Raw genomic sequence first — 13,266 nt, forward strand, 5'->3', positions numbered from 1 at the left:
AGGTAACGCTCCATAACAAGAATGGCTTGGCTGAAGACGTTACTCTATTAGTGCTGCCCAGTTTCTATAACCAAGTGTGGTTCTAGACAAGGTGTCTGTCGCCACCCAGGGTTAGCCCTTGCCGCCAAAAGAGTTGAAAAAGGAAAGAAGAGAAATGAGAAGAGTGAAAAGAAGGAGAAGACAAAGGTAAAAGAAGGGAGGGGATAGTAGAAGTGGCGACTGACTGAATCATCCTGGTCGGGCCAAGCCAGGACACCCGTCTACGGGAAGCGGGGGCCGAAGTGGCGTATTGCCTCACCCGGGGGGCCCCGAAGGGTCCAAACCTACCCCGGGTTCGACTCAACCACCAGGATGCCCTTTTCCCCGGACACGGGAAAGCCACGCACAGCCAGACGTGGGCGGGCGAACCCGCATGGCTCGGGGTCCGTGGAGACGCCACTCTCCAAACACCTGCTTTCACAGGTGCCCCCTGCGGGGGAGAGTGGTTTCAGCAGCTTGCTTCTTGTGGCAAAATTAATAGGACGGGGATACCACTACACAATTTGTTGAAGCCCATCGAGTCAGATATCTTTCTAGCTCAATAGACTCAGGAGTTTGGAGAAGGCTAGCAGAGAATTAATGTTTTGTAGAGCTGCATCTGCAGCATTATAGTTACATATCACATAATTTTCAACAATAATTCCACTTCCAAGTTTCCTAGTTCCATTTCCCGCAAGACAATGAGTTGCTTAAGAAGTGGATAGTCGCAATAAGAAGAGATGAGGGGAAACACTTCAATGTGATGCAGTCAACAAAGGTGTGTCTACTACATTTCAAGAAAGACTTTGTGCCTGGCTATATAAATGGAAGGAAATTTCTAAAGGAAAGGAATGCCCCCAGCAAATTCAAGTTCTCAGCTTGTAAAATGCCAAGAAGAAAATTTAACAGGCACAATCCTGCACCAGCGGCCAACCCTGTCGGTACGCCAGCCGCGATCCCAGACGATGAAGCCAACAGCGCAGCAGCTGCTGCAAACCAGCCCCTATCACTTCCCAAAGTATCCTTCCTGGCTAAAAGAGCTTCAAGCACGAGTCGCTGAGCCAGCTGCACAAGTGAGTAGGCTGATATGCGACCTTCAAAGGGCTCGAAAGAGCTAGCAGAAGCCAAAAAATGAAGTTTGTAAACTGATGAGGCATGTGAAACTTCTGCAAGACTCCAACCAGAAACTACAACAAAAAACAAGTTGGAAGTTCTCAATAAACTGCTTTAAGGGGAGGCACTACCTGGGATTGTCAACTTTTGAACAGCTCACTCAGTCCGCATGATATTTGCAGGAGCTGCTTCTAACCATATAGAAAGAGGGAATGCAAAGTTTCAGCCCTGTGAATCAATTTTATGAAGTAATATATCTTCAAAACTCAACTTTTTTTGCAGAAATTTTTTTTTCTGGGTAGTGTCCCCCCTCAAGGACAGGCCCGATGACGAGCAGTTCTACACGACTGGCAGACTATGATGTATATTTTAAATCCGGGCAGCAATGAAGAAAACATCAAAATGTTGTTGACCTCCTACTCGCAAGGTAGAAAACAAGGAAGACCATGACGAGCTGTTCCTAGTACTGGTTTGCCTTCGGTTTGGCCTCCTCAACAAAGACTTGGCCTTCCAGCTAGGGATTTCTACCACGAGTGTCAAGGCTCTGCTTAACGTTGGTCTGCTCCCTGTATCAGCACCTAAGACACTCTCCACCGTGCTTCACACGGCAGGAGGTAGACAAGGCCGTGCCACCTCCTTTTAGAGAAAAGTACCCCACATCAAGCATGATCCTTGATGAAACGGAAATCAAGTGTTAGGCTCCCAGCTCCCTCACGCTTCAGTCGGCCTGCTTTTCGTCGCACAATCGACAAAAATTTTCAAGTAATCGATAGGGCTATTTCCAGATGAAACCGTGACATTTGTGTCGTAGCTGTTTTTGGGGTCCATGTCAGACAGGGAATGCATCTGGCAGAGTGGATTCCTAAAGCTCCCCTTTGACGAGAAGGAACGGTCATGTCCGATAAAGGGTTTCTGATTTCGAACCTCCTGGAGGAGATAAATGTTAAAGGGACACTGACAGGGTATTTATGCTCGCTGAGGTTTTTAGTTGTACGTGACATATGAGAGCTCAACTACCCAGAACAGAATTTGCGGCTCGAAATTCGGTTTCTTTCCGCCCGAAAACCGCCGATCAAGAACTGGCCGGTTCGAGTCTCGCTCACTCTCTTTTTCGCGGTCACGGGCCATTTTCTAAGGTATCGATGCGACCACCAAATTTAATCGAAGTCGTGGGTCACTGAAGGCACACACTCAATATTAAAAATAGAAAAAAATATGAAACCCATTTTTTGTGGCTTCTAAAAAGCTGTAAATACGTTGATTGAAAAAAAAACGTTCCACAGACAACCGGAAGCATTCTGTGCGTTCGTCGTTTCGCGTATCGTGGGACTCTCGGGCCGGCGATGGCAGCGGACGACGGGCGTGGGACCTCTATTTCAGAACTGTCGTTCGCGGTACCGGCGAATTCTGTCTACCGTTAAAAGAGAAATTTGGGACTGATCAAAAGAATTGCTATTCATCCCGTACGACACGCCCGGCCACCAAGCCGATTTGCACGAAGACGTCGCCGAGCCGTCGCTCCCTTCTCGTGGCTGAAGACATCGCTCCCGCAAACGTCAAGCACGACGTGTCTACTTCGAGTTCAATATGCACGCGTACGATTTCTTTACTAGGTGCGAATGTCCCCAAAGCGTGGTGCTTCCCGACTTCGACCCGGGAGCGCTTTTGCTAGAGAAAAATCGACAGCAAACTTTCCAACTTACAGTTTACCGGCTGAATTATTACTAAGGAAAGAGATCCACCAGAAGAACGATGCCCCAGTAGCTCAGTCGGAAAGACGTCCGGTTCACACGCGGTAGGACCGGGTTCGATCCCCCGTGAAACTTTTTTTTTTTTTTTTCAAACATTTTCCGATGTTTACATATATATATATATTTTTACAATCATCACTGAAGAAACAAACAAAAAATAACAAACTAATGTTGTGGACGATACTTCGCTGAATTAAATGGTATGGGATTTCCGTTTTGACACCTGCGAGCTCAATGTAATCACTTTCCACAAAATGCAAGGAGCATATAAATCAGGTAACGTCCGCTTTCCGAGGTACCCGTATATGTTCTACAGGAATTGCAGCCAGCCGTTGGTCCCGATCCCTTTGATCTTTCGGGAACTCTGTCGCACAATGCAACTTTTTTTCGGATGCAGGAAATGTGAGCCAGCTGTTCACGCAACATCTTGGGTGTATTCTTTTCGGAGCCGATCATGGAAATTCACCACGGGCACTCACTACTCATCTCCAACTCCTCAATGTACAAAACAACTCATCTTGGAGTACAGAACAACGAGCGGAACAAACATAACTGCAAAAAATCGCACGGCGAGCAGTTCCCGCACGCCGCATCGCACGCCGCATGTCCTGTCGTCTGCTACCGGAGAGGAGAAAAAAAAAAAAAAAATAACGCACGGTTGGGTGTAGCCACGTGACTTCCGCCACTCACTCTCTTCTCTCCACTTCTCCGACCTCCGTCGGGTTTCGGTTTCGGTTTCGAGGAGTTGCGTCTTTTGGCTTTATTAAAAAAATACGCTACTCTGTTGCAAAATATTAATTGGGTAGTCCTCCGACACCATAATGAAGCGCCTGGCAAAAAATAAAAAAATTTTTTTGGGGGGTGTCAGTGTCCCTTTAAGCTCAACATCCCTCAGTTCCTTCAGCAGGGGACATTCACGGAGACCCAAGTCAAGGAAACAAAGAGCATCGCATCACTGCATATTCATATAGAGGCAAATTCAGCGGGTTAAGAGCTTTCACATTTTGATCGGGTTATCTCTCTCTCACTTGGTCCAGCAGTGAACGAGATGTATGCAATCTGCACAATTTTGTCAAACTTCCAGAGCCCCCTGTTGCGGCAGCACGATGATGGCGATGTGGACTAGCTTTGTGTGTTCACTTTGCTTTGTGTAAGTTGTGCCTATATGTTTGAAGACAAAGCTTTTCTTCAACTTTCTACCACCTTTTACATAGGGCCTGTATCAACTCTGGCACACAGCGGAGTAGGCCCTTTAGCAGCTGTGTCCACAATTGTGCACGCCAACTTTGAGTGGCCCGCAGCAAATCGCGTTTGTCGTTCACCAAGCATCGCTTCAGATGCAGTTTGTTCAGCAGCTCAGAATCATAACCGTTACCAAAGAACTAAAGGCAAAAAAAAACATTCTAAGTGAAGGTGCAGGAACCTCAGGGTAGCAGCTGCACCACTCTATTCTGGCAAGTGCAGTCTGCCCAGACAACACACAATATCCCCAGGATATCCCTAAAATCTCCCAATCTACTGCTCGGGATAGGACATCCCTGGTATGTCCCTAGGAGATTCTTATCGGTACATCGTCTCATGGAATCGGTCTCACGTACCCACCAGATATTCTAGGGAGATTGGACGAGGATATGAAAACGCACTTTATTTTCATATTTGGCTAGCTGCACAAAATATGCTAAATATTTCAAATTTCAGCAATTATAAACCTCTTACTCATTTTAGTTCGTAGACACATAGCTGAAACAGTGTTTAAAAATTTTATTTTGAGATACGAAACTAGCGCCAGTTCATGAACGCTGTTTTGCCGGTCGCCATTTTTATTGAGAACTCGCCCGCGCAATAGCTTGTCATTGCAAGGTCTTGGTTGCTGTTCTTACATAAAGGGCCACTTAAGAATGGTACAATGCCTAGTAATGAACGACACCCACGATAAGGATGATATACATTCTAAGCTCCCTGTTTTAAATGTCCTGCATGAATTTGGATTCTGCATTTTTTGATAGGCTACAGCGAGCGAACGGTTGGTACCTCATTGCCTGGCACTGTTGTTTGGTAATTCTGGAAATTCATAAAGGCATTTTGGTCCGAACAGGGACTAGGACTTGACTTCTGGGCTCCAGCCTTTGAGACAGTTTACGAACCGAGAGATAATAAGGATTGTGAGGATTGCAATTCGGGCAAAAGTCCGGGTCGAGTGTTGTCTTTATTGTGCGCTACCACAAACTAGCCATCGCCTGTTTTGCAGTCTTTCTCCTAGAATTCATTTGGTGTCATCAAAACTCTCAGTGCCGTGAAAAGTCTGTGTTCGGGGCTCTAACCTAAGAGGAAAAAGTTTGTGCTTCTTAATACTTTATCTTGTAAATGTAAGCAAAAGAAAAGATGCCAAAGGCGTGTTTGGGCAGTCTTCTGGAGAGTCATTGTTGCTACTATAGCATTTAACAAAAAGAAACCTTGTTGGTCTTAGGCAAAAAACTGCTGTATATATAAGCTGGGCCGGCACATGCAGACCTTACAAAAGAAAAAAGGTTTGAAGATAAACATGAGCGACTGGTCGTTTGACAGAATGAAATGATGCATTCGCAGCCTAAATAATAAAGTGTTGCTTGTTGTGTGGGAATAGAATGACTACTGAAACAACTTGCAGCAACTGCAACAGTTAATCTATAGCAAGAAACCAGATTAACTGTTTCCTTTCAGAGTGCTCACGATAGCTACGCCCACACACAATATGAGCGCCAACACCAAGTTCAGCCTTCTGCTACAATTATGGTCATCACAATCCTAATTATTTCTCGATTTGTGAACTAGTTCGAAGACTGAAGTCTAAACCACTGCTCACACTCCTATTGCTCGGGATAGCACGTCATATTGCGAAGTTACTGGATGAGGAGAATGGCGTGGCACTCTTACATGAGAGCTGGTTGGACGGTGACATGTGCTATTGGCCGAATGACAGGAACACCGGAAAGATTCAATTCTTGATCAGAAATGGTCAGCGGCCGACGTCCGAGTAGCGGCAACTGCGATATATTTCCATCGGACGGTTTGGTGAGTATTTAATCATAAATTCTTTAATTTCCACCAAGTGTTATCAGTAACTGTGTGGCTAATAATTTATTTTATCTTGAATCAAGTCTGTATCAGCACAGATGCAAACTGGTGAGCATGTTTCTTATATCTTTTTTGCCACACCCGTGCAATTGTTTTCACAAATGAATCAATGAACAGTTTTGATAACACTTAAAATAAAGCTTTAATAAGGCAAATATGTGCCTACAAAATAAAAATGTAACAAAGAACCCATACATCCTTTGACGGCGGCGGCCCTACGCAGTCACATGAAGTCCCTTTTGTAACCGCACTGCCTTTTGGAAGATTTGGTCTAGAAAGTTATTTCCTCAAACATTCTGATCCCCAAGAAATGGTAAGATTCTCGACTTAGCTAGAACATTACAGTAATGGGAAGAAACCAAATGATAGCAGGTGTCAGGATTCGAGCGCCGGCCACCAGCATGGAAGACAGGTGCGTGCTGACTCAGCTGAGCTCGTTGCAATATCATGTTTGCTGTAGGCACTTTCAGTTGGGGGCTTTTCTTGGTACCAGATATATAATGCTAAATTTGAGCATGGTGTATAACCATTGCATGTTCTTACGGCCTTCATGAAGCAACATCTAACTGCCATTCAATATTCTTCAGCATTGTATGAGCCTGCACGCAAGAGGCTTGCTGACGCTGCCACCAAGCCTGACTGATTAACATGTTTTCCGTGAGCAAGTAGGTTCAGAGATAAGAGATGCTTTTGACAGAAATGGTCAGTTTTTTGCTTCTTACACAAGAGTGCTAGTCACTCTGCAATTCGTTTATCTGGAGCCCAAAATTCCCAAGTGAAAATATGTAACTGGTTCCAGCTAGAAATCCAACTGGAACCAGCTAAAACCAGCTGGAAATTGCTGAGTCCAGCTGGGAATTGCCGAGTCCAGCTGGGCTGGGAATGGATCCATCTCAACAGGAACCAGTTCCAGCTGGAATGGCACTAGGTCCAGCTGGGACAACACTGGATCCATCTCAACTGGAACCAGTTCCAGCTGGAATGAAGGTAAATTGTCCCTATTCCAGCTGAGCTGGAAGCAGTCAACTGTTATTCCAGCTGGACCTTGAGCTGGAGTGGGCGAGTCCAGATCATATGTCCATTTGATGAAAAACTTAAATTTCTCTCAGGGCCGTTAGTCTTCTTGCTTCAACAATTAAGGGTTGACTGGAATGAGTCAACCTTCATCCCAGTTGGTGCAGAGCTACAGATTAGACGAAGCAATTAAAATGTGTGTCTGTCCTTGTATCAGCAGTTCCAATGGAAGCATTTGCCAGTTTATGCTCAATCTGCAACTTAAAGGGGCCCTGCAATCATATTTTAGCGTCTACCTTTTTTGCGGTTTCCACGTCTCTTGGGGTTCGGGTAAGTCAGCGGGCACGGAGAGAGTAACTAAATATCAGTGCGTCATATTTTAACCGGACGACGCGGAAACCTCCTCCACCGACGAGGGCGACCCGCGGTACCGAAAGCGCGCAAAATGTGACGTCTTTGGTCCTTGGCTTGCCACTGGTCAAAGCCGCTAAAAGCTTTTTTTTTAGTCGAGATACATAATATAAGTGTCGCGAACCGTTTCAATTACGTATGAAAGTAGTTTTTGTTCACTATTTTAGATCAGAAAAGAAACAAATGCAGTTTAGAAAGTACAGAAACAAGAAATGACCCGTCGACATACCCGCCACCAAGCGGCGGAAAAAACGGCGCATGCAAGAAAGAACAAGTGGGATAAGGCTACGACGAACGAGGAGCGTAGAAAGGTCCCGGATGTACGCGGCGGCGCTGCGGTCGTATACCGGCTCGAGAATCTGACCGGTTCCGAGCATTCCGAAGGCCTTCGGCGCGGGCCCTGCTGGCGATTTGGCCATTTGTCGGTGCGTTAGCGCGAAGTGGCTCCCGTTCTGAACTGATCTTTACCCAGTGCTTGCCGTCGTTTGTGGTCAATGAAGTGTTACGCCGAATTAGTGTTTAGTCGCGCAGCAAATGCAATGCAAGCTGCCCTGACCGCCCGCTTCATACAGCCTGTCCAACACGTGCTTTAGTGGCGCCCTCTCGCGCCGTCGACACGGAGTGCGGCAGCCGTGAGCGCTCGATGGGCTCACTACTCCTCCTCTAGTTCACGGCCACTCAAGCCAGGACCTACGACGTCATGAAGGAGGTTATTTTTTGCCTGTTTTTGTAATTCTAATTTGCCTATAACTTTTAAAATAAAGCGAAATTTGAGAAAAGAAAATTTTTATTATGTTACTACGTTCTGTACGCTCAGGTTCAGCGCAAATTAAAAACCAGTCAAAAAGTCATTGCAGGGCCCCTTTAAGGGAACCCATCTCCTGCAAAACTGGAAATGCTTGGACATTAGCATAAAAGATATTAGAATACAGTAGACATGGGTTTCACAGAAAGTGCAAATGGGGCATAGTAGGCAAAAAAGTGGTGCAGAAACAGAAGTGAGGATCCTCTTATTTCATTCACCATTAGATGGCATAAGCCAGTGCAAGCTAGCTGTTTTAAAAGATTTTAAACAACTTTATATTTGCAAATATGAATCCGAATACATTAAACATCACTCCTGGTTGGGAAATTTTGTACTCGCAAAATATGCCCGGGATCATCTCTTCGAGAAATTATTGAAATATCGGGCCCACTAAAGTAGAGTCACTATGCTCTTGCAGTAGCTACATGTTGAAGGCATTTCAAAGTCACTGCCTTGTGCCAGTAACTTATCATTCGTGAGGGTTACTGGCAAACCATAAATAAACATCTTAAATTAACCTCTGCAGGTCAGAGCCATGAAGGCAGAAATAAATGAGATCAATGTTTTGCACCAAATTCTTTATTGATTTAAAGTCCAAAGTTGTGCACCCCCAACAGTTTAACAGTGCAATGAATACATTCAGCAAAACATGGCATACTCAGTAAAAAAATAAAAAGGCACAATGAAACAGCTACTTCAACATTCAACAGTGTGAAATGTAAAATGAAATAAAAGGACTCAATAAAACTAGCGAAATTACATGTTACACAACAAGCATGATTCGTACTGCATAACAAATGTAACGTGGTAAGACACAGAAGCAACACATCACTAATATAAATCTTGCACGAAAAAAAAGAACAAGCATAAAATTGGACTGATGGTCGCCTTTTAGTTTAGCATGATGATCAAATATATGTCTAGACAGGGCCGGCGTTAGGCATGGGCGAGCGGGGCGGGCGCTCCGGGCCCCGCGCTTACAACAGGGCCCCGCAAGTGACAGAGGGGCCCCGCGGTCACTCGCCGGTTGAACTTTTTGTAAAATTTCAACATCGCCACAACAGATAACTTTCATTGCTGAATTTTCCAAAGGAAAAAAAAATAGTTAGCTGACCGACGGGCACGGGGCCTTCGCCAATTTGCAGACTGTTCCACCCGGACAGAAAAATGCCTGTGTTGCCACAATGCCACCCGGACTGTTCCACCCGGACACCTTTGTAATTGCTCAGTTCTCTGTTCTGTTCATTTATTGCATATATAAAAAAACCAAGCCAATCTGCACATACCACTACTGAATAAATACACACCAGAGATATCCCGCATGATAATATGCCCGTCTCGTTTTTCTTCATGTTTAGTATAAGCGAAGTTATTTTTAAATTTCAGATTTTGCTTTTTAAACTTTAGTTGACATTTTTTTTTTTTTACTTTCTTGCCCTGGGCCTTGCGTTATGTAGCGCCGGCCCCGTGTCTAGAGCCACATTTGTAGTTAAGTAAATAACAAAAATATCAACTAAGCCTACATATTACACCACTAAGAAGCTTCTACCGTTGCCCACTAGGAAGCTTCGGCACTGTTTCTTGAAAGCATACAATGTTTTACTGTAATCTATAGTCATATCTGTTCGATTTAGCATCTTGGTTATCTGAAATGACAAAGTTTGGCGACCATAAATTGTGCTTATTGAAGGCATCCTTCGCTTTCGGTCTCGCAGTTGGTAAGAACCTAAACTCTCTTTAGGTGTGGAGTATATTTTGTGTTTGTAAATCTATTATAAGAGCTTAAAATAGTATACTTGGTCTGCCTTAAGCATATTATATTTGAATATTCTTATGGAGTTATACATGTGAAAAACAAAGCAATATAGCAAAATAACTAGCTGGGTATGTGCTAAGGGTATGCCTATGACTAAAATACACATAAAAATCACGAATTTTTATTTTATATTAATACAAGTTTTTTTAAGCGAATGCACTGACTTCCATATGGTAACATTCATATCGTGTTTCAGAATTGACATAGACAATGAAATTTGGCAAAGATGGGCTTGCCACTCATAAACTTCTACTACCAATTTGATTGAAATCAAGCAAGCGGTACAGAATTCGACTTTTCTGGGTAATGTCCCCCCTTAAAACAAATCAATCCCAAACACAGGTACAGCAATGCATTAACAGGGCAACTCCGCTCAATTCCGAAATTTAGGGATAATGAGTGATTTCAGATTAAAAAGCCCTAAAAAAGACACTACGTCGCTTGCTACGCGAGACATTGGATATATATTTGTAAATCTAATTTTAAACACGAGCGGAAATCGAAACCAAAAATTCGGCTCCGTCCGGCAACATTAGTGGTACGAGATGTCACGTGATCCTCTACTCAATGACGGGTGGGTGCCAGGCACAAGTGTCGTCGCACCGCACTCTTCGCCACGTTTTGGAGTCTAAGACATTCGACGACGTCAGCACAACTGCGGCATAAGTCAGCGCACATGGGCAAGCTCCTGAAGCTTGCAACATCAGCAAATGGAGTTCCTCTCGAGATCATGGCAAGGTTGATGCTCAAAGACTGCGCCCATACCGTAGCCTTGACTGCACTGTTGGTTTTGCCTGCTTAAGTCAGCTGATTTCGGCAACTTGGCGAGTTGCAAAGTTTGCCGGACCGTTTAAGAAACATTTAGACAGAACTGCATCGTAATATTTGATGTGTGGTCTTCTTAGGTGATACTGAAGAGGACTGCATTGTTTTTTTAAAGCTAAAAATGAAGCGGAGTTGCTCTTTAACATGCATGTGTCACTTTTAGAAAACAAAAAAACAAAAAACTCCTCAATTATTTTTCAAAAGCCTCTCTTGGGTCTACGACCACTCATAGCGATTCACAAAGTTGCAAAAATACACCCGATTCTCCAACTTCATGAATATGCATGGCAAGATGCTCATATCGATTTTGTAGAGCTTGAGCTGCGGTCGCTTTCTTGCAACTTTTATATGTGGGGTACCTTGAAGGCTGCTGACATGGTAAACATGCGAATGAACAAACGGTTTAGGTGCGATATTCTTACCAGTAACACCAATAATCTGTTCAATCTTTACTAACTACCATCTGGGAGTCTTATGGCTCTGCAGTTTTCGTTTGCCTCTGATAGCTGCCAGAGTGAAAGGACACATTGCTGACTGACATTCTGTAATACTCAGAGACACTCACGTGATCAGCATGTTCAATGGTCTCAAGGACAAACCTTCTGATGGGTTCATAAGAGTCTTTGGTTTCCCTAGAGGCACAGGAAGATTCTTCAGAGACGACAAGCCGTTTCCTCGTGAAATGAGCCTCGCAGTGTCGTGACGTGTCACAGCCTTATAGGCAGTAATACTGTCTTTGAGCATCAACCTTGCCATGATCTGGAGAGGAACTCCATTTGCTGATGTTGCAAGCTTCAGGAGCTTGCCCATGTTTGACTCAAAAGAAAAACACGAGTGAGCCCAGGGTGGGCCAAGCAAAACAACACATTTGGGCAGGTGGAGCAGTTAATGAACGTTGTACATCATTTGCTGTTCTGTGTACAGCATCTGCATCTTCACAACAAACTCCACCAAAAGCTGAGTCGTCCTCTCTACATCTTCCGAAGTCACTTTGTCTTGCAGTAGAGCAAAGATACCGCTTACGAGCAACCTGAGATGCTCCAGGAAAGCATCGGGAAGAATGCCTTGCAGGCAAGGTACACTATAATACAGCAGCCAGTGCTGCCACTCCGCAGCTTTCCAGTACTTCCGGAGTGTTAGCGACCTCGGAAGCCTGGTAAAGCTTTGCGGAGGTCGAATGCTGCAAAGCCACCCATCGATTACAGCTACGATTCCTGGCTCACCAATGTAGTATGGCTCACCAGCAGTTGTAAACCAAAGCTCAGTCAGTTGCTTTGTGACACCAAAAATTGGGTTGTGGGGATATTTATACAGCGTGTAGTTGGTCAGCCATTAAAGTTGCGACGAGTCACACGCTGTAGATGAGCAATTTAGCCAGTGCAGTACAACTGCTAGCCTGGGGTCTTTAACGTGCACCACGCAGTAGTGATACACGACCGCACGCCGGTACGATGCTCATCTAGATCGAAACGGGCAGGGGTGGGGCTCGAACCCAGGATCCCTGGGTTCTGCAGCGCCAGCTTTCGCTCCACGCGCGTCGAGCTGGGTGTGCGCTAAAACCCACTCGGCCACCGATCCCCCCTTGCGACACCAAGGACACAATGCATGAAATCTGGACTGAATGACCCACACAATGTCAAACCTCCTCACACTGACCAAGGGAGACAGCCCTTTCACTCCATGCACTCAAGCCCCTTCTTCAGAAGCCGCCACCATGTCCATGCCCTTGTGCGACCTTTCTTGCAATGGTTCTCCGTGAACTGGATACTTCACCGCGTCCTATAAGAAAAATGCAATTTGAGGACATTAACATAACAGTATGTAACGTTTTTAGGATGAATGTCTTGAAGCGTCCAAATTAGTGTATAAACTGAGCGTCACGACAGAAAAAAGCAGAACGTGCAGGTCAACGTTTTGCACCACAAGAGCTCTAAGCGCATGCTGCTACGTTTATTCCTCCACAGTACATTGCATGATCAATTCCACATTTGGCAACCAAGCATTTGGCCACTTCGTTGCCAATCACAAGTTGGAGGCACAACGAAAACAATACTCTGACCTGGTGCCAGCACATTTACTCCACAAAATGTACAGGCGCAAGTGAACTGGCAAATGTAGTATGTTATGAACATGCACATATTCTCTGAAGTATGTTTTGCAAAAAAGTTTCCCTTCTTTATTTCTGTACAGCCCTGCCTTCTGTGAGCAATTAAGATATCAGCTATGATTAAGACCTCTGTGATTGTGTCGTCCCTGTCTCAGGATTTCGTTAATATGTTCAACTTTTACTCCATGTTTTTAAGTTCTTGTATAATCAACCAATAATTGCACTGTTTAGATGCTGTTGCACACAGTACCCTTCTTGCATTATATAAAATTACTAGTGCAGCATGTAGGTT

At 44.7% G+C, this 13,266-nt stretch overlaps 1 pseudogene; it reads right to left on the bottom strand.

Moving 5' to 3' along the window:
- Positions 1-10,998: 10,998 nt before the first annotated feature.
- LOC115308910 lies at positions 10,999-12,245 on the bottom strand (annotated as a pseudogene).
- Positions 12,246-13,266: the final 1,021 nt, after the last annotated feature.

The sequence above is a fragment of the Ixodes scapularis genome, unplaced genomic scaffold (genome assembly GCF_016920785.2).
Source record: "Ixodes scapularis isolate PalLabHiFi unplaced genomic scaffold, ASM1692078v2 PGA_scaffold4__175_contigs__length_147842914, whole genome shotgun sequence".
NCBI lineage: Eukaryota > Metazoa > Arthropoda > Arachnida > Ixodida > Ixodidae > Ixodes > Ixodes scapularis.